We start from the raw sequence: 20,103 nt of genomic DNA, 5'->3' as shown, positions 1-20,103 counted from the left end.
TAGATTCAATATTTGTAACCAAAACAACGAATTTATCCTAAAAAGAAAAACTTTAAACCTAAATTCATACACTGATTCATAGTATATTACAATTTCTTTAGATTTTGATACATCTTAATTGGTCATAAGCAATAGTCAAACTCTACCTAGTATGCAAATTTGGTTCATATTGATTTTTTCCATCAATGCTTAAAATATTATCACCTAAATTATTTTTTGACAAAATGTACCTGTAATTGCCTTCCTCATGATCATAACAATCAGGTTTTTGCATCATCAACTCCAAAGCAATTAGCAATTCTTGAAGTAACCAAATCAAACAAATCCATGAATCTTTAAAAAGTATTAATATTGACCTGTTGCAAAATAACAAAACGAATACGAAACATTACTTGATGCAACAATTTTTGAAACAAATATATACATATAAATAAATAAACATACATTAATATGAATGTAAATAATACTTTTCAAAAACGATTTTAAAAAAATCAAAATACTAAATCAGACAATTTAAGAATACTTCTGTTACTAAGAGTAATAATAATTTTTAAAATTACGTACCTAAATCGAATTGAATGGATCATCCGAATTGATTGATGAATTGGGGATGAAACCAAATCGGAACCCTAATTGATGAAGTGCATCGATTAATCTGAAAAACATCCGATCAGAATTGATGCGGAGAAGAAGAAAACATAAACAAAATAGTAACTTACCTGTATTCGGATTTCTGTAAAATCATCATCAAGATTCATGAAAAATCAACATGAAGCTTGATAGAAAGGTGTAATGAGGGTGCCGGCATTTGTTTTTTTTGGGAAATCAGTTAAATTAGGGTTTGATGGGACGAATTGAAACAAATGGGTACTAATTGAATCACGATTAAATTAGTAACGAAGGAGACACGCCGTGCAGTAATTTAAGGTTTATCAATCATTATGAAATGGTGTGCGGCGAAATTAGCAGACAGGAGGTTGAAGGAGATGAAAAAAATGGAGAGGGTTCGATGAAAATTAATGTGGAACGGAGGATGAAAAAAAAAAAAATTCAGAGAATGAAGACACGTCGCGATTGGAAAAAACATGGGATTGTGAGTCTGACACATTGGATGTATTCAGCATGCTTTATGTGAGGGAGGGATGATGATGCTGAATTAAATTTAAACACACCCATCCGCTTCTACAGTATGATTTTAGAAACCGGGAACTATTTCTCGTCTTTTAAATTAAAAATATGAAAATATTATAGAATAGGATTAGGATGCTGTCTTATATTATACTAAAATAAGGTTAAATTGAGTAATTATATAGAGTTTCGAGATATGTGTACTGGAACACCTAACCCAAATTAATATGTGGATGTGAGTATGTACATCTCCATAGTCCAAACTCCTCGGGATGATTTCTACTTCAATCTTTACACCTTTACATTTACATCAACATTATCTCTTGCACATTTTGCTCTAATCTTTTTCATAACTCCAATCACCACATTTTTCTACCCAATGCATCATAACCTTCAAATATTTTAGATCCGTCACCGTAACAACCAACTTCGAACAAAAACAAAAAATTTGGTGTTATCTTTCGAGTAACAACCAACTTGGAAAAAATATGTTAAATCCACACCAAATAAAAATATAGGCTGCCAAAAATATTGTTATTTTCTTTCGTAAGTGGTGAGGCTCGTCGACCGTAAGTAGTTCCATCAACCTGACCATTTACATTCTATGGAATCATGGAAGCAGAAGATATGATGCATAAAGGTAGGCCCGGTGAATGTAACACCATTTCTTTCTTCAAATTATGTTTTAGCGGTGACTCATGGCATTCGATGGTGGAGAATATAGCAACGACCACTATAACATTTTTTTGTTAACCAAGAACAAAAGAAACTACTACTAAATTGTATCGAAAGCTTTTATTAATGATAGAAAAAAAATTAAGAACTAAAAATTGCCATAATTAATGTCTTACCAAAATAAGATGTTGAAACCTGAAGGAGCAAAAAATAACAGAAATATCAAAAGTAGATGTTTTTTGCCAAATAAAAAAAAAAAAAACCGAAGGAGAAAAAATAACAAAAATATCAAATTTAAAACCCAACAATATATGAAATATAGATGAAGTGTAAGCCCAAAAAAAAAAAAAAAAGAAATAAAAAGGAAAGAGGTTGGTAACCTGTTAGGTTCGTTATTGATGAAGAAGAGGAAGTTAAGTTAGCAACCGTAAAAAACCAAGAAGAACATGAAAAACTTTAGATATGGGAGCAGCATAGGAGGGTGAGTGGGTAGGGAGCAGGTTGAAGTAGTAAATTGTTGATGCACGTGCCAGGTTTGAAGAAATCTGTCAACCCTAAAGCCATTAAAGAGGTGACACATGTAGGTAGCTTTAGTGATAACAATTCTAATATGTTGGCACGTGTAAGAAAAGAAAGGTGAAAAGTGAACAGTGTTATAGCCAATGAAGTTGGAGATTATATCATAGTAGCCAATCAATGTTGAGAATTCACTCTTGTCAATAGCTTTTTAGGTAATGTATTTATTTGTGGCGCGGAATGTAGGGTAGTCGTGGTGTTAAGACATCACATTCTATGTAACGAGTGGGTTAGTCGCGGTGTTAAGACACCACTCCGGGAATTAATGAAATGTGGGGTAGTCGCGGTGTTAAGACACCACATAATACGTAACGACTGGTTTAGTCGCGGTGTTAAGACACCACTCCGGGATTTAATGACATGTGGGTTAGTCGCGGTGTTAAGACACCACTTTGTCATAGAGGGTGGGTTAGTCGCGGTGTTAAGACACCACTCGGGGGGTTAGTGATACGCGGTGTTAAGTACACTAATGGATGTTGCGAACTCCGATGGTCTTTTGCGAGCACCATCTCCTTAAATGATTGGTTAACCATGATTTTGTGTAGTAGTATGACATATTATATTGTTTGGATTATATGCCAATAATTGTGCTAGCTCGTGGTTTGGAGACTTAGCGTTATACTTTGCAATGGTATGCTATTTAGTTGCTAGCGTGTATGCGGTAATGTGTAAGTGTTTGCAAGTAGGTATATTATATATGTATATGTATAATTATTGCATTCACTAAGCGTTTTGCTTACCCTCTCGTTGTTTACCTTTTTAGGCTCCAGCGTGGACAAAGGCAAGGGTATTTGTTTGGATTAGAGATTTCCCGCTTTTGATATGATAGTGGTGGCTTTTGCGTTTTGACCTAGGTTTTGGGTAGTTTAACCCCAAACACCATGCTCGTCTTTTGTTTCGTAATTAAACTCGTGGGTCGAAAACATATTGGTGATTATGGGTCATCGTACCCCTTTTTGTAAACTCTAATCTTTGAAATTATGTAAATTATATTTGGTCGTAAATGAATTAACGATGTAAGAATGCGGTTTGGGAAGTTTTGGCTTTTATGTGTGAAAATGGCAAACAGCCCGTTCTATATACTAACGCGTTCCGCACATACGGGGGCACGCCACGCAAATGGGGGAGTTCAGATGCTTGGCCCCTGGAATTATTACTGACCTGGTTCCATGCTTTAATGCGCGCCGCGCAACCCTGCGCGCACCGTGCAATCCTCCAGGCCAAATTACTGTTTATTTATAATAAAAAATATGTCGTGTTTCGGTAATCGAGGTTGGTCTAAGGAATTTAGGCGACTTGAGATAGGTGCCTAGACTTAGACTTTATTTGTGTATGCGTTTATGCGGGACTTGTAGGAGATGGGTCGGACCGGGTGTAGTTAGTGCCTATGCTTAGGTGAACTAACTTTGTGTTAATTATTTTGTATTGTGTTTGCAATCATCAAGCGATATATACGTTGTATTAGCAAGTTAATGCGACGTGCTCGCGTAATAATGACTAACTACCATTGTTACGGGTGCAAATCGTGTCAAACAAGCAATGTACGACGAGTGTTGAGCAAGATGGGGCGGTTTGGTATATGTATGTGGTTTCCGTTTGTTTCGTTGTTTAACTTATTTCCGTTTTATAGAATGAACGGAGGTACGAGCGAGGACTCCGAGTTCACGGCCAAGGTTTAGGCCATTATTGTGACGCCCCCTACAAAACTATCGTGTACGATTCGTCAACAACAGGATCTTTACACGGTCAATTACTATATGCTGTTTGAAAACCAGTTTTGCATTCATAAAAAGATAGCGTTTACAAAAGATAACGTGACACAGAGGTCATTACAAAGCCATTATTTGAAAATAACATAAGTTACGAATGCAAGATAAAAGTTTCATGATTGAGACATCTCTAAGTAATGCAGCGGAAATCTAACACAGCAGGTCCATAACAGCAAGTCTATAACAACAAGACAGCACGTCTAACAGCGGAAGCATCATCGTCTAAGCACCTGAGAAATACACGCTTAAAAGTCAACACGAATGTTGGTGAGCTATAGTTTGTAATCAGTAAAGTAATGTAGACCACGAGTTATCATATTCAAAACAGTATGAAAAGTATATGCTTGTCCGTGGCCACCCGGTAACTAACTTAACGTAATAATAATACCCCCTAAAAGTACCCTTGGCGAGTGCGTATGTCCTCGAAATATTAAACACCCGTTAAATGCTAGCGCGACTAGCCCGAGTGGGGATGTCAAACCCTATGGATCCATATCTAAGATTCGCGTTCAAAAACCAATGACTAAACGTTACCGTGCTAAGGGAAAAGTTTATGCCGTTATATAACCCACACATATGTAAAGTTTAAGTACTCGTGTAAAGTAAGTAAAGCATAAAAAGCGCATGTATTCTCAGTCTCAAAAATAGTATAAGTAAAAAGGGAAGCTATAACTCACAGTGATAAAAGCGGTAAAGTCGATAATGAAAGTATGCAAGTAGTAAGTCGGTCCGAAAGGTCGTCAACCTAAGTCAAAGGTCACTAGGTCAGTATATTGTTCCCAAAGGTTTAAAAGTGAATAAATTAAGTTTAAGTGTCATCATCATCATCATTCATCATCATAAAAGCTAAGTAAGTTTGACAAGAATAGAGATCGAAACAATAGGCTGACTTCGGTCAGCTGCTACGACCTCTATACAAAACGAAAAGATGCGTAGTCAGTGGCTATGGCTCCGTATATGAGTCCTCTAACCGCTGACCAATTTTCAGAACCTAACTCGTCTTCGTTTGACCGTGGCGACGGTTTAAGTGCAAGTAGGTCAGAAATTTCAGCACAACGTTACAAATGCGTAGTGACTTTCGGAGGGCTATAAATCCTAAACCGTATATCGGATTAAGACGAGGCCTAAACGAAAATTCATCTACTCAAAACGAACTAACTGAAAATTAATTTTCAAGAAGTCCAGGAATCTGAGCAGATCCCCAAAAACAGCAAAGAAGTGCTCCGTTGGGGTTCTTGGTGCTTGATGCTCATCACGGTTTTCATCCTTGATGCTTGTGAGCTTCAAGTGTACAACTCTTTGATGGGTTAGCATCAATTTGACCAAGATTCAACCATCCACACACAATATGTTAAGACCAAGTAAGAACACAACTCATTTAAGAGTCTTGGATGGATGATGAACCAAGGTTACATCATATCCTTAGTCTTAACACAAATACAAGTTCTATTTACAACTAAAGCTACAAACTTTACTTAAATCAAACAAGTATGAACACAATCTTAATCAAATGAAGTGATGGAACCCTAAGCTAGAGAGCTTGTATCCTTTTCACACAAGTTATAAGATTACAAAGCTAGAAAGTGTGACGACCGGAAATTTCCGATCAAATTTAAACTTAATCTTTACATGATTCCGAAACGATAAGCAAAATCTGTAATGTTGAGTCTTGAAAATTTTGGAACTATGTTCATATATTCAATTACCCTTCGACTACTCCCGATGATTCACGAACAATTGTTTGTAAATAAATATATATATATAAATGTAAGTATATGTAATAGTTTGAAATAAAAATATAATTTAAACATTAGAATTAAATATGTAAAAATAGGATACAAAATAATATACCGAATAATTAAGCTGCTATCAAAATGAATATATATATATATATATATATATATATATATATATATATATATATATATATATATATATATATATATATATATATATATATATATATATATATATATGGTTTCTATACCTAATTAATATTATATGTATATTACAATATATAAAAAAAATAAGTATTAAATAATCAATATGTGTTATTATGTATATTAGATGTTATTAAAGATTATATACTTAATAATATGTAATATCATCATATTAACTTTACTAAAAGATAAAAATATAATTGCCATATTAATATTAATAGTACTTTCATTAAAAATAAAGATTTATATTAATATTAATAGTATTATTAATATTATTAAAAAGATATAAAATTTGATACAATTATTACTAATATTAGTATTACTATAATTATTATTATACTTAGTGGTAAATTATAATTTTTGTCATTTTTAGCTATTATTATTATTATTATTATTATTATTATTATTATTATTATTATTATTATTATTATTATTATTATTATTATTATTATTATTATTATTATTCTTTAAAATTATTATCTCCATCTTTATCAAAAATATTATTATTATTATTATTATTATTATCATTATTAACATTATGATTATTATTAGAAAATAATACAAATTATTACTATTATTATTACGATTATTAGTATCATTATAATTTATCATTATTAATTATTAATATAATTATTATTATTAGTAATATATTTATTAATTATTTGTATTTATTATATAAAACTATAAAAATCAACAACTCGTACGATCTTGTTATATGTATCAATCAAACTGTTCTAGATTGTTAATCCTGTCTGTAAGATTTCACTGAACGAATCTCAATTCATAACACAAACAAAATCTGTTGAGAGTCGTAATCATCTTTTATATTTTTTTATTATTCCTTCGTACCTGATCAAAAATTGACTATCAACTAGTTAGGCTATAAAACAATCAAATTGTTCAGTGTTATTATTTAACTCACTAAGCTCTTTCATCAACCATTATCAATTAGCAAGTTAACAAACCCAATTTATCAAAATTAAACAGAAGAAAATGAAGAACACAGATACCTGCTCTGTTCGTTCATTATTTTGTCAAAAACTTGAATTCGAATTGTTTTTCAAAATGTAAAAATGCAACTTTGTTAGGAATCGTCTATGTGATCTTTCTGTAAAGTTTCAAGTATTAATTTTCAAAACCAAGAACGAATTTTGAGGTCAAAGTTTCAAAATAAAAAGTCAAAGAATTTGTTCTTGGCAAAATTCGAATTGTTGTTGATTCAAAAAGCTTTTAGGAACGATTTACTATCAATTTCATTTTATAACTTCAATCTAAAACTGCCTTAAATTCAAAATCACAAATGAAGTCATTTATGTTCTTCGTTTACAGTAGACCTTTTATTTTAATTTTTATTTTATTCATTTTTTTTATTAACTGAACAAACGTATCCATTACAGATCGTTTATAATATTAATTCAAACCTTAATTTGTTATTGTTATTGTGGAATGGGTTTTTCTGGTCCACTAGTTGTTTTGGTGTGATGAAGAAGAAAATCAACGGAAAAGAATACGGGTTTTAATTAATTGATAGGGTGTTAAATCAGAAAAATGAAAATAGCGGAATGGTCATGGGTGTTTGTGACGACCCGGAAATTTCAGACCAAATTTAAACTTAATTTTTACATGATTTCGACAATAAGCAAAGTCTGTAATGTTGAATCTCAAAATTTTGAAATTATATTTATGCTTACATTTACCCTTCTACTGCTCTCGACGATTCACGAACAATCGTGTGTAAATAAATAAATAAATAGACATAAATAAATATAAACATAAGTAATATTAGATATATTGTAAATTATAAATATTAAAAATTTAATAAATTATTATATATTATAAGTATATATGACACAATTAATAAATTGTAAAAGTAACTATAGATTAAAATATAGTTATTAATATTTTTAATACTTTTAATCGGATTAAAGAAAAATGTTAATATTAGCATTATTATTATTATTATTACTATTAGTATCATTGTTTTTAGAAAAAAAAAAACAACAAAACACAAAAAAATTAAATATAAATCTAATTATTATTAGGATTATTAAAAGTATTATTAATAATTTGATTATTAAAATTATCATCTTATTTAAAATTGTTAATGTCATTATTCTTATTAAGTATTATAATGATATTAATATCATTAATATTATTGTTATTTTTATTATTACTAGTTTCATTTTTTATTATTAAAATTAAAATTGAATATTAATGTTGTATAAATATTATTATTATTATAGTATTTATTATTAGAAATTAATACCATCTATTATTATTATTATCAGTAATAATAAAATTAGTATAATTATTAGTATCAATATAATTTATTACTATTAATATAATTATTATTAATATTATTAATAGATTTATTAATTATTAATTTTTATTCTATAAAACCATAAAAAGCAAACATTTTGTAAAATCTTGTTATGGGTATTAATCAAACTGTTTTAAATTGGGAATCCTGTCTGTAAGATTGGTACTGAACGAATCTCAAACCCAAAATACAAACAAAATTCGTTAATAGTCATATTCATCTTTATATTTTATATATATATTTTTTTACCTGATGAAAATTTTGTGTCGACAAATCCAAACTACAAAACAAATATAATTGAACCTTGTGACTGTTTTAATACCAATTACGCCCTATAAAACCTGGACTGCAATTCAAGAAGGAGGAGAAAAGAAATTAATGAAAAAAATATAAAGAAACTCGTCAAATAGCTCTGTTCTTGTTCATTTTATTTAACAGCTCCAAATCGAATCATTTTTCAAAATGTAAAAATGCCGTTATGTCAGAAATCCTTTACTCAGTCCATATGCAAAATCTTAAACCCCAATTCTTTCTATCGAGAACAAATTTTGAGGTCAAAGTTTCAGTTTCTAAAAGTCAAACTTCTGTTCTTCGTGAAATTTGAATTCGTGTTAGTGTTTCTGAATCAATTGACGATTTAAAAAGTTTCTAGGAGTGAATTACAACCTATTTCATGTTGAACTCATGATCTAAAACGCTTTTAAAAATCGAGTTTGATGTTGAGTTCTAAGGTCGTGTTTCTTCAGGCCGTTTTGATTTTTTTTTTTTGGTTTCTGTTAATGAAAAATCAAACCCATGAATCGTTTCTATTTCTATTGAAGAACTTAAAGCATTTAGTTAAGTTGTGGATAGGTTTGATTTGGTCTCTGATCAATTTAAAATATTGAAGAAGATGAGGTTAATCAGAACCCAGATTAAATAAATTAATTCACAAGTTCAAAATAGAAAAGCAGAAGCAGTTGGACGGTTTAGGAGTGTTTGGGGTGAGCGAAAGGTTGCGGGTTCGAGCCCGGTCTCTGCCAATTTTTTTTTTAGGGAAAAGCTTTGAAGGTAGATTATTATCATACTATTATTTTTTATTATTATTATTGTTAATATTACTAGAATTATAATTATAATTATTATTATTATTATTATTACTACTATTAATATCATCATTTTTATTAGTATTACTAATATTATTAATTCTTGTTGATATATGATTATGTATTATCATTTAGCATTACTATTATCATTATCATTATTATTACTATTACTATTATTATTATTGTCATTCTTATTATTATTAGTATTAAGATTAACATTTGTAATGAAAATTTCATATATAACAAGATTTCCTTTATAATTAAAAACTATCATTAATATTATTATTAATAAAATCATTAATATTATTATCATTATTATTAACACTAGTATTATCATTATCAGTATTTTAATCACTACTAATATTATTATAGTATTAATATAATTACTATTTTAACAAACAAATGAAATATGTACATGTAAAATATTTGATACATATAACATAACAAAAGTTATATTTTTATATAGTAATAATGAAATATATAAATTAATAATATAAAGATTATATCACTAATAATAACATCTAAACTTGTTCGATTACGTTTATATGTTTTAATATATATAAATGATATAGGTTCGTGAATCCGAGGCCAACCCTGCATTTGTTCAATATAGTCATATGTATTTTTACTACAAAATACATTAGGTGAGTTTCATTACTCCCTTTTTATATATATATTTTTGGGCTGAGAATACATGTGCTGTTCTATAACTGTTTTATGAAATGGACACAAGTACTAAAAACATATTCTACGTTGAGTTGTACCAATTTGCATATTTTTTCCTAATAGCTTGGTAACTAATATTTACATGTTGTAAGAGTGATAATGCTAAAAACGAACATATATTTCATATCATTATCCCTCAAGAAAGACAAACTTTTAGTTGCAATTGTTCTATTTACAAATAATATTCGTTTAAATAATAAAAGGTGAAGACAAAAGACAGATTCGACGAATTGAAGACCCAAACGACCAAAAAGCTCAAAAGTACAAAGTATAATCAAAGAGGTTCAAATTATTGATAAGAAACGTCTCAAAATTACAAGAGTACAAGTCGCAAAACGCAAAATACAAGATATTAAATTATACGCAAGGACGTTCGAAAATCCAGAACTGGGACTAGAGTCAACTCTCAACGCTCGACGCAACGGACTAAAAATTACAAGTCAACTATACATATAAATATAATATAATATGTAAATAATTCTTATAAATTATTTATATATTATATTATTTATTAAAATTGTCGGCAAGCTAGGAGCCAAACTCACCTGAGCAGGAAAAATAGGCCATGCTATCGCATGGCCTGAAGGTGAAAAACCCATGCGATCGCATGGTGAATAGTACCAGGCCACATCCTATAAAAAGCAACGAATTCGGTCGAATATATCCATCTTTTTCTTCTTCTTACTCAAACGTATATATATATATATATATATATATATATATATATATATATATATATATATATATATATATATATATATATATATATTATAATTTTAATTTTAATTATAAATTCTAATAATAAGGGTATGTTAGCGAATATTGTAAGGGTGTAATTCGAAATTCTGTCCGTGTAACGCTACGCTATTATTAATCATTGTAAGTTATGTTCAACCTTTTTAAATTAATGTCTCGTAGCTAAGTTATTATTATGTTTATTTAATGTCGAAGTAATCGTGATGTTGGGCTAAATACTAAAATGGGGTAATTGGGCTTTGGACCATAATTGGGGTTTGGATAAAAGAACGACACTTGTGGAAATTAGACTATGGGCTATTAATGGGCTTTATATTAACTAAATGATACCTCGTTAATTTAATATATAGACTTATAATTTGACGTATTTATATATAACCACATACGCTTGACTGGGCACGGTGGGCGGGATATCTATAAATACCAATAATTGTTCATTTTACCGGACACGGAACTGGATTAATAGTTAATAGACTTGTCGAAACAGGGGTGGATTACATTCAAGGGTAATTGGTGTAATTGTTAACAAAGTATTAAAACCTTGATTTACACGCAGTCGATAACCTGGTGTATTCATTAAACAAAGTATTAAAACCTTGTTACAATTCGAATCCCCAATTAGTTGGAATATTTGACTTCGGGAATAAGAATAATTTGACGAAGACTTCCGCACTTTATGATTATGACTGATGGACTATTATGGACAAATCTGTATGGACATATCAAATAATCCAGGACAAAGGACAATTAACCCATGGGAATAAACTAAAAACAACATGTCGAACATCATGATTACGGAAGTTTAAATAAGCATAATTTATATATTCCATATTTAATTGCACTTTTAATTATCGCACTTTTATTTACCGTCATTGTATTTAATTGCACTTTTAATTATCGTACTTTCTAATTATCGCACTTTATTTATTGTCATTTTATTTATCGCAATTCCATTATCATTATTTACTTTACGCTTTAAATTAAGTTGTATTTATTTTTGATATTTTACATTAGGTTTTAACTGCGACTAAAGTTTTAAAATCGACAAACCGGTCATTAAACGGTAAAAACCCCCTTTTATTATAATAATACTACTTATATATATATTTTTTATATAGCGTTAAACTTGGCTAAGTCTCCCTGTGGAACGAACCGGACTTACTAAAAACTACACTACTGTACGATTAGGTGCACTGCCTATAAGTGTTGTAGCAAGGTTTAGGTATATCCACTCTAAAAATAAATAAATAACTTGTGTAAAATTGTATCGTATTTAATAGTTTTTCGTAGTAAAAATATAACTATTTTGTATACACCTCTACGCACATCAAGTATTTTTAGCGCCGCTACCGGGGAACAACATAAACGCCGGAAGCGAAACGTTATAAAAAAAAGATTTTTATTAAAATTTTGTTAAGTTTTTTTTATTTTGTAAAAATTTTCGTTTTTAAAAATATAAATTTTTTTTTATGAAAATATAAAAAGAAAAGAAAAATAAAAATTTATATATTTTTAAGAGTTTGTTAAATATATATAAAATATTAAAGTTTCTTTATTTTAGTTTTTTTTTTTAAATTAAGTTTTTGATTGATTTATATATATTTTGTATAAATTTAAAACAGAAAAAAAAAAGAATCGGGCTACACTATAGCATCCCAATTTGTAACCTGAATATTTGGGCCATGCGATCGCATTGATCCATAGGCAAATACTCATGCGACCGCATGACAGGTTCTGACACGCCATCTTTGACCTAATTTCGCATTAATTACGGAGTATTTTTATTTATTATTATTTTTAAACCCTAATTAGGTTATATTTATTTTATTATTTAGTTTAGTTTTATTATTTAGTTTGTATTTTTTAGTTTAATTAGTTTTATAAATATATAAAAGTAATAGTTTTATAAAATAAATAATATAAAATAATATCTTTATAAAAATTGTACTTTTTATAACTTTAAGTTTATTTTTATATTTTGTATCTTTTTATTTATTTTATTGTAATTTTTATATTTTTTCGCTCGTATTTAGTTTTAAGTCATAGTTTTTGCCATAGTTATTTTTATTTCTAGATTTTTAGGGTTTGCCGTAAAATCCCTTAAGTGCTTTTTCTTTAGAATAAGATTTAGGTGCTTTAGATTTTTGCGACGCCGTTTTTATATTTTAATACCTTTTTAAGTAATTGCTGTTTTGGATATAGAATTTCTTTTAAGCTTTAATATTTTTAGACTTTTAAGTTTCGACGCCTATTATTTTTCGATCTTTTATTTTTCGACGTTTTTCGACGCGCTCTTTTTCTTTCTTATTTCTCGACGCTCTAGTTTTTAGGACATAGATTTTCTATTTCTTCTCTAAATTTCTTTAAATTTCAACGAAAAATTATTTTAAGCGGTTAAATTGATAGACATCCTAAATTTTCTGGTTCGTAGTAATAGTTGGATTTGTTAGTGGCGAGTTGTGGGCTTCCGATTTAAAGGGTCCTGGCTACCTGCTGCATCTATTGGCTATTCGAAACGTGGGCAAAATCAGAAAAGTCTATTAATTTGATAACTTATATAATTTTTAATTTTTATAACTAATAGGATATTCAGTGAATGCACCGAGCAAAACGTTCACCACCTTTTGGACGTTCACCACCTGTAACTAGATCAAGACATCTAGCCAATATTGTCGCCGTTGATTTTTCTTTAGAATCGTCATCTAGTCGACCAAGTACTCCAATTCAAATTTCCGATAATCCATTTTTTGAACCCGACCTCACAATTGAGAATCCGGAGGATATTCAGGGACAATTCAGAGATCCTGAACCATTAATCTTTCCTCCGGAACCACCAATCATTCAAACGGAGATTGTCGAATAAGAACCCATTAAATCAGAATCCTATAGTGATTCAGATTCAACAAATTCAATCATGGAAAATCTGGAACCTCTAAGTATTGAAGACCGAATGAGAGCTAAACGCACTGGCCAAGGTCATGCAATTACTCAACCAGACATTAATGCGCCAGATTATGAAATCAAAGGACAAATCCTACACATGGTAATTAATCAATGCCAATTTAGTTGTGCACCGAAGGAAGATCCAAACGAACATCTTCGTACATTTAATAGGATCTGTACTTTATTTAAAATCCGAGAAGTTGAGGATGAACAGATATATCTCATGTTATTTCCCTGGACTTTAAAGGGAGAAGCCAAAGATTTGTTAGAATCATTACGTGAAGGGGCGATTGATACATGGGACGTTTTAGTTGAAAAATTTCTTAAACAATTCTTTCCGACATCTAAAGCCGTGAGACTTCAAGGAGAAATTGTTACGTTCACACAAAAGCCAAATGAAACTTTATATGAAGCATGGACAAGATTTGGAAAGTTATTGAGAGGATGTCCGCAACATGGTTTAGACACCTGTCAAATAGTACAAATATTCTACCAAGGATGTGACATCACTGCACGAAAAGACATTGATATAGCAGCTGGTGGTTCCATTATGAAGAAAACAGCAACTGACGCTTACAAAATTATTGATAACACTGCTTCCCACTCACATGATTGGCACCAAGAAAAAGATAGCGTTAGATCATCTAAAGCAGCTAGAGCCGATTCTAGCCATGACTTTGATTCCATTTCTGCAAAGATAGATACTGTCGAGAGACGAATGGAAAAGATGACTAAAGATATTCACTCAATAAGAATTAGTTGTGAGCAGTGTGGAGGACCACATTTGACAAAAGATTGTCTCAGTATTGAACTAACAATGGAACAAAGAGAGAATGTTTCATACATAAACCAAAGGCCTGGAAATAGTTATCAGAATAATTATCAACCGCCAAGACCGATCTACAATCAAAACCAGAATTATAACCGAAATGTTCCATACAACAACCAACAAGGTCCTAGCAATTAACAAGTATCCAATAATACTTACAATCAGCAAAGACCTATTTTTTAAAACAAACCACCACAAACCGATGATAAAAAGCCAAATTTAGAAGATATGATGACGAAGCTAGTTGAATCTCAAACGCAGTTTTTCACATCCCAGAAACAAACCAATGAACAAAATGCTCAAGTATTTAGAAATCAACAAGCTTCTATTCAAAATTAACAAGAAGTAAGCAACCTAGCAAGGTTAATAGGTTAAAGGAAACCAGGAAGCCTACCTAGTGATACAAATGCTAACCCCCGGAATGAAACAGCTAAAGCTATTACCACAAGAAGTGGTATTACACTTAAACCACCTGAAATGCCTGTAATTTCTGATGACTCTATTCCTACTCTACAAGAACCACAGTCTGAGCAAGATAAGGAAACAGAATCGGTAGTTGAAAAGGTTAATGAAGATAATACAGTTAAGGTAAAACCTTATGTTAAACCATACCAACCACCACTTCCTTACCCAAGTAAAATGAGAAAAGAGAGACTTGAAGCCAAGCAATCCAAATTTTTGGATATGTTTAAACAAATAAATGTAAATCTTCCTTTCATTGATGTGATTTCAGGAATGCCAAGATATGCTAAATTCTTGAAAGATTTAATCACAAATAGAAAGAAAATGGAAGAACTCTCGGCTGTTACTATGAATGCAAATTGTTCTGTAGTGCTGTTGAATAAGATACTAGAAAAATTATCAGATCTAGGAAGTTTCACAATTTCATGTTTTCTGGGTAGTCTTAGTTCAATAGAAGCATTGGCAGACTTAGGTGCTAGTATAAATTTAATGCCATATTCACTATACGCTAAACTAGACCTTGGAGAATTGAAACCAACACGAATAAGCATACAACTAGCTGATCGATCAGTAAAATATCCTAGAGGGATAATGGAGAACATGCTAGTTAAAGTTGGTACTTTAGTATTTTCAGTAGATTTTGTTATTTTGGACATGGAAGAAGATTCTCGAGTTCCTCTCATATTAGGAAGACCATTCTTAAACACGGCCAAAGTAATAATAGACGTGTTTGGTAAGAAATTGACCCTAATTATAGAGGACGAGAGTGTTACCTTTTCTGTTGATAGAGCCATGCAACAATCGCAATCTGCAGATGATACATGTTATTATATTCAAACTATAGATTCACATGCAGAATTGTTAGAAGAATTTCCAGAATTACAAGGAACAAGAGAATGTTCTTTAGGAGAAGGAACTGAACCAATTGATGAAACTGAAATGTTAGCTACACTTATGGCTAATGGATATGAACCAAAAACAGAAGAAATTCAAATGCTAAAAGAAGAAAACAGATATCGATATAAATCATCGATAGAAGAACCACCGATATTAGAGTTAAAACCACTTCCAAACCATTTGGAATACGCTTATCTACATGGTGAATCTGAATTACCTGTAATAATATCGTCTTCTCTTACTAAAAATGAAAAATCTCAACTCATTTCTGTGTTAAAAGCTCATAAACCAGCTATTGCATGGAAGATTCATGATATTAAAGGAATAAGTCCTTCGTATTGCACACATAAAATCCTTATGGAAGAAGGTCATAAAATGTATGTGCAACGCCAACGAAGACTAAATCCTAATATGCAAGATGTTGTTAAAAAAGAAATTATTAAACTGCTAGATGCAGGTTTAATTTATCCAATCTCTGATAGTCTATGGGTAAGCCCAGTTCAATGTGTGCCTAAGAAGGGTGGCATGACTGTCATCATAAATGAGAAAAATGAGCTTATTCCTACTAGGACTGTAACAGGATGGCGTGTTTATATTGATTATAGAAAATTAGATGACGCCACCAGAAAAGATCACTTTCCCTTACCTTTCATTGATCAAATGTTGGAAAGATTAGCCGGAATTAGTTACTATTGTTTTCTTGATGGTTTTTCCGGATACTTTCAAATTCTAATAGCACCCGAGGATCAAGAGAAAACCACGTTCACGTGCCCTTATGGTACTTTTGCTTACAAACGCATGCCATTTGGACTTTGCAACGCCCCTGCAACCTTTCAAAGGTGCATGATGGCGATTTTTCACGACATGATAGAAGAATGCATGGAAGTTTTCATGGATGACTTTTCAGTCTTCGGTGATACTTTTGAAACATGTCTAGTTAATCTTGAACGAATGCTTATTAGATGCGAACAATCAAATCTAGTTCTTAATTGGGAGAAATGCCATTTCTTGGTTAAAGAAGGCATCGTTCTTGGACATAAAATTTCAAAGGAAGGAATTGAAGTGGATAGAGCTAAAGTAGATGTAATCGCTAAACTTCCACATCCCACCAATGTTAGAGGAGTTAGGAGTTTTCTAGGACATGCCGGTTTTTACCGACGTTTCATAAAATATTTTTCTAAAATTGCCACTCCTATGAATAAACTACTAGAAAAGGATGCTCCATTCATCTTTTTAGATGAATGCATCAAATCTTTTAATATTCTTAAAGAAAAACTCACTAATGCGCCGATCATGATAACTCCAAATTGGAATATACCGTTTGAACTAATGTGCGATGCAAGTGATTTTGCAATGGGAGCCGTTTTAGGACAAAGGATTGAAAAACGATTTCAACCTATATATTATGCTAGTAAGACGTTACAAGGAGCACAAATGAATTATACAACTACTGAAAAAGAACTCCTTGCTATTGTCTTTGCTTTTGACAAATTTCATTCATATCTCGTTCTAGCTAAAACGGTGGTCTATACTGACCATTCTGCTCTTAGATACCTATTTTCGAAACAAGATGCTAAACCATGATTAATCCGTTGGATCTTACTCTTACAAGAGTTCGATATTGAAATCCGAGATAAAAAGGGAGCAGAAAATCTCGCCGCTGATCATCTTTCTCGTCTTGAAAATCCCGAATTAGAAGTTCTAAATGAATCGGCCATATAAGACAACTTTCCTGATGAATATCTATTGAAGATAGATTATAATGAAATTCCATGGTTTGCAGACTATGCAAACTACTTAGTATGTGGATTCCTTGAAAAAGGATTATCGTACCAAAAATGAAAGAAATTCTTTAGTGATATAAAACACTATTTCTGGGAAGATCCACATTTGTTTAAAAGTTGTCCTGATGGAATAATACGCCGATGTGTATTCGGAGATGAAGCTAGTCAAATCTTAAACCATTGTCACACAGGACCAACAGGAGGGCATTATGGGCCTCAACTCACAGCAAGAAAAGTTTACGATGCTGGATTCTATTGGCCTACGATTTTCAAAGACGCACACCTTCTTTGCAAATCCTGTGATACTTGTCAAAGGGCCGGAAAAATAAGTCAACTTGATGAAATGCCAAAAAAAGTCATTAAAGTATGTGAAGTATTTGACATTTGGGGTATTGATTTTATGGGTCCATTTCCAAAATCTCATAATAATCTATACATTCTCGTAGCCATTGATTATGTATCTAAATGGGCGGAAGCACAAGCTCTCCCAACTAACGATGCACGAGTTGTAGTCAACTTTTTAAAACGTCTTTTTGAAAGGTTCGGAACACCAAAAGCTTTAATAAGTGATCGGGGTACTCATTTTTGAAATAATCAACTTGAGAAAGTTCTCAAAAGATATGGAGTAACTCATAAAATCTCCACTGCTTATCATCCACAGACAAGTGGACAAGTTGAAAATACCAACCGAGTTTTAAAACGTATTCTAGAGAAAACCGTAGGATCAAATCCGAAGGAATGGTCCATAAAATTGGAGGATGCACTCTGGGGTTTTAGAACAGCCTACAAAACTCCAATTGGAACCACACCTTTTAAACTCGTTTATGAAAAAGCATGTCATCTTCCAGTAGAAATTGAACACAAAGCATTTTGGGCTTTGAAGACGTGTAATCTTGATTTACATGAAGCCGGACGTCTACGGTTAAGTCAACTAAACGAATTAGAAGAATTAAGACATGAAGCATACGAAAATTCGTTAATCTATAAGGAAAGAACGAAGAAATGGCATGATAAAAGAATCAGAAGTTCAAAAGAATTTAAAGAAGGAGACAGAGTTCTTCTTTTCAATTCACGATTCAAGTTATTTCCTGGAAAATTGAAATCAAGATGGTCTGGACCATTCATAGTCAAAAGAGTTTTCCCATACAGAACAATAGAGTTAATAAATTAAAATGGGATTGAATTTAAGGTATATGGTCACAGAGTTAAACATTACATACATGGTCCGATGGAAGTTGACAATGAAGTCAATCATAATTTCACCACCCAAGAAAACCCTCAGAATGAAAACATAAATATGCTGTCAACAACATATGAAAAACCAAAATTAGAAGACGGGGAAGCTTCAAATTGGAGTGATGAAGAAGAATTCTTATACAAACCTCCCATTCCAAGAAATGAAGAAAAATGTGAACAAGAAGTTCAAGTAGAAGTGAAAGAACCAAGAAAAGATCACTTGGAAAAGGGTAACAAACCAACTCTACTTACTAAAGTAGGAGACCCAGGTGAATTTATCATTTCTTGCTTGCTTAACGATGGTGCTATGTATAATGGACTCGCAGATTTAGGAGCAAGTTGTAATGACCCGGAATTTTCCAACCAAATTATACTTATGAGATTAATATTTACATAAATTAAACCATACCAACATGATAAGCAATCCAAATTGTTGAGACTTGTGTTTTTGAAAAGAGTTTTACACAACGTTTGACCGTCCAATATGATCGATGATATCACGAACTATATAACATACGATAATTATATGTTTATGTATATATATGTATTTATATATATTTAACATGATCTAAGGATGGTTTAACATCTCATTGTGTACTAATGACAATGAGTTATAAGTATATTTTGAAACTACTAACTTAAGTTTTCAAAACGATAACTATACGTAACATTCTTTGATATATATACTTATCATCTATAATGCTTATACATGTATCATATATATAATGTATTTAATCACTTTTAAGGACTTAAATACATAAAACAATATAAGAATATTCACAAAATATAGCTATATTTGAATTCTCGTTCCGTTTCCTCAAGATTTCTATACGTATATCTAGGCTATATGTACCCGTATCATACCCAGCTTCTATACGTATTTACTATTGGTATATACACATCAAATCAACATCCTAATCAACATTATTACTGCCCTAGATATGAGGTAACTAGAATTTGTCAAGTAGTATGAATTA

The 20,103-nt window shown here is 31.0% G+C and overlaps 1 non-coding gene across 1 annotated transcript; it reads right to left on the bottom strand.

The window, feature by feature from the left end:
- Positions 1–14,273: 14,273 nt before the first annotated feature.
- On the bottom strand, positions 14,274–14,380 carry LOC139886968 (small nucleolar RNA R71). Its single transcript, XR_011772824.1, has one exon. It is a non-coding gene; the product is annotated as a small nucleolar RNA R71 (small nucleolar RNA).
- Positions 14,381–20,103: the final 5,723 nt, after the last annotated feature.

This window comes from Rutidosis leptorrhynchoides, chromosome 1 (assembly GCF_046630445.1).
Source record: "Rutidosis leptorrhynchoides isolate AG116_Rl617_1_P2 chromosome 1, CSIRO_AGI_Rlap_v1, whole genome shotgun sequence".
Classification (NCBI taxonomy): Eukaryota; Viridiplantae; Streptophyta; class Magnoliopsida; order Asterales; family Asteraceae; genus Rutidosis; species Rutidosis leptorrhynchoides.
This window is presented reverse-complemented; position numbering and strand designations above follow the sequence as displayed.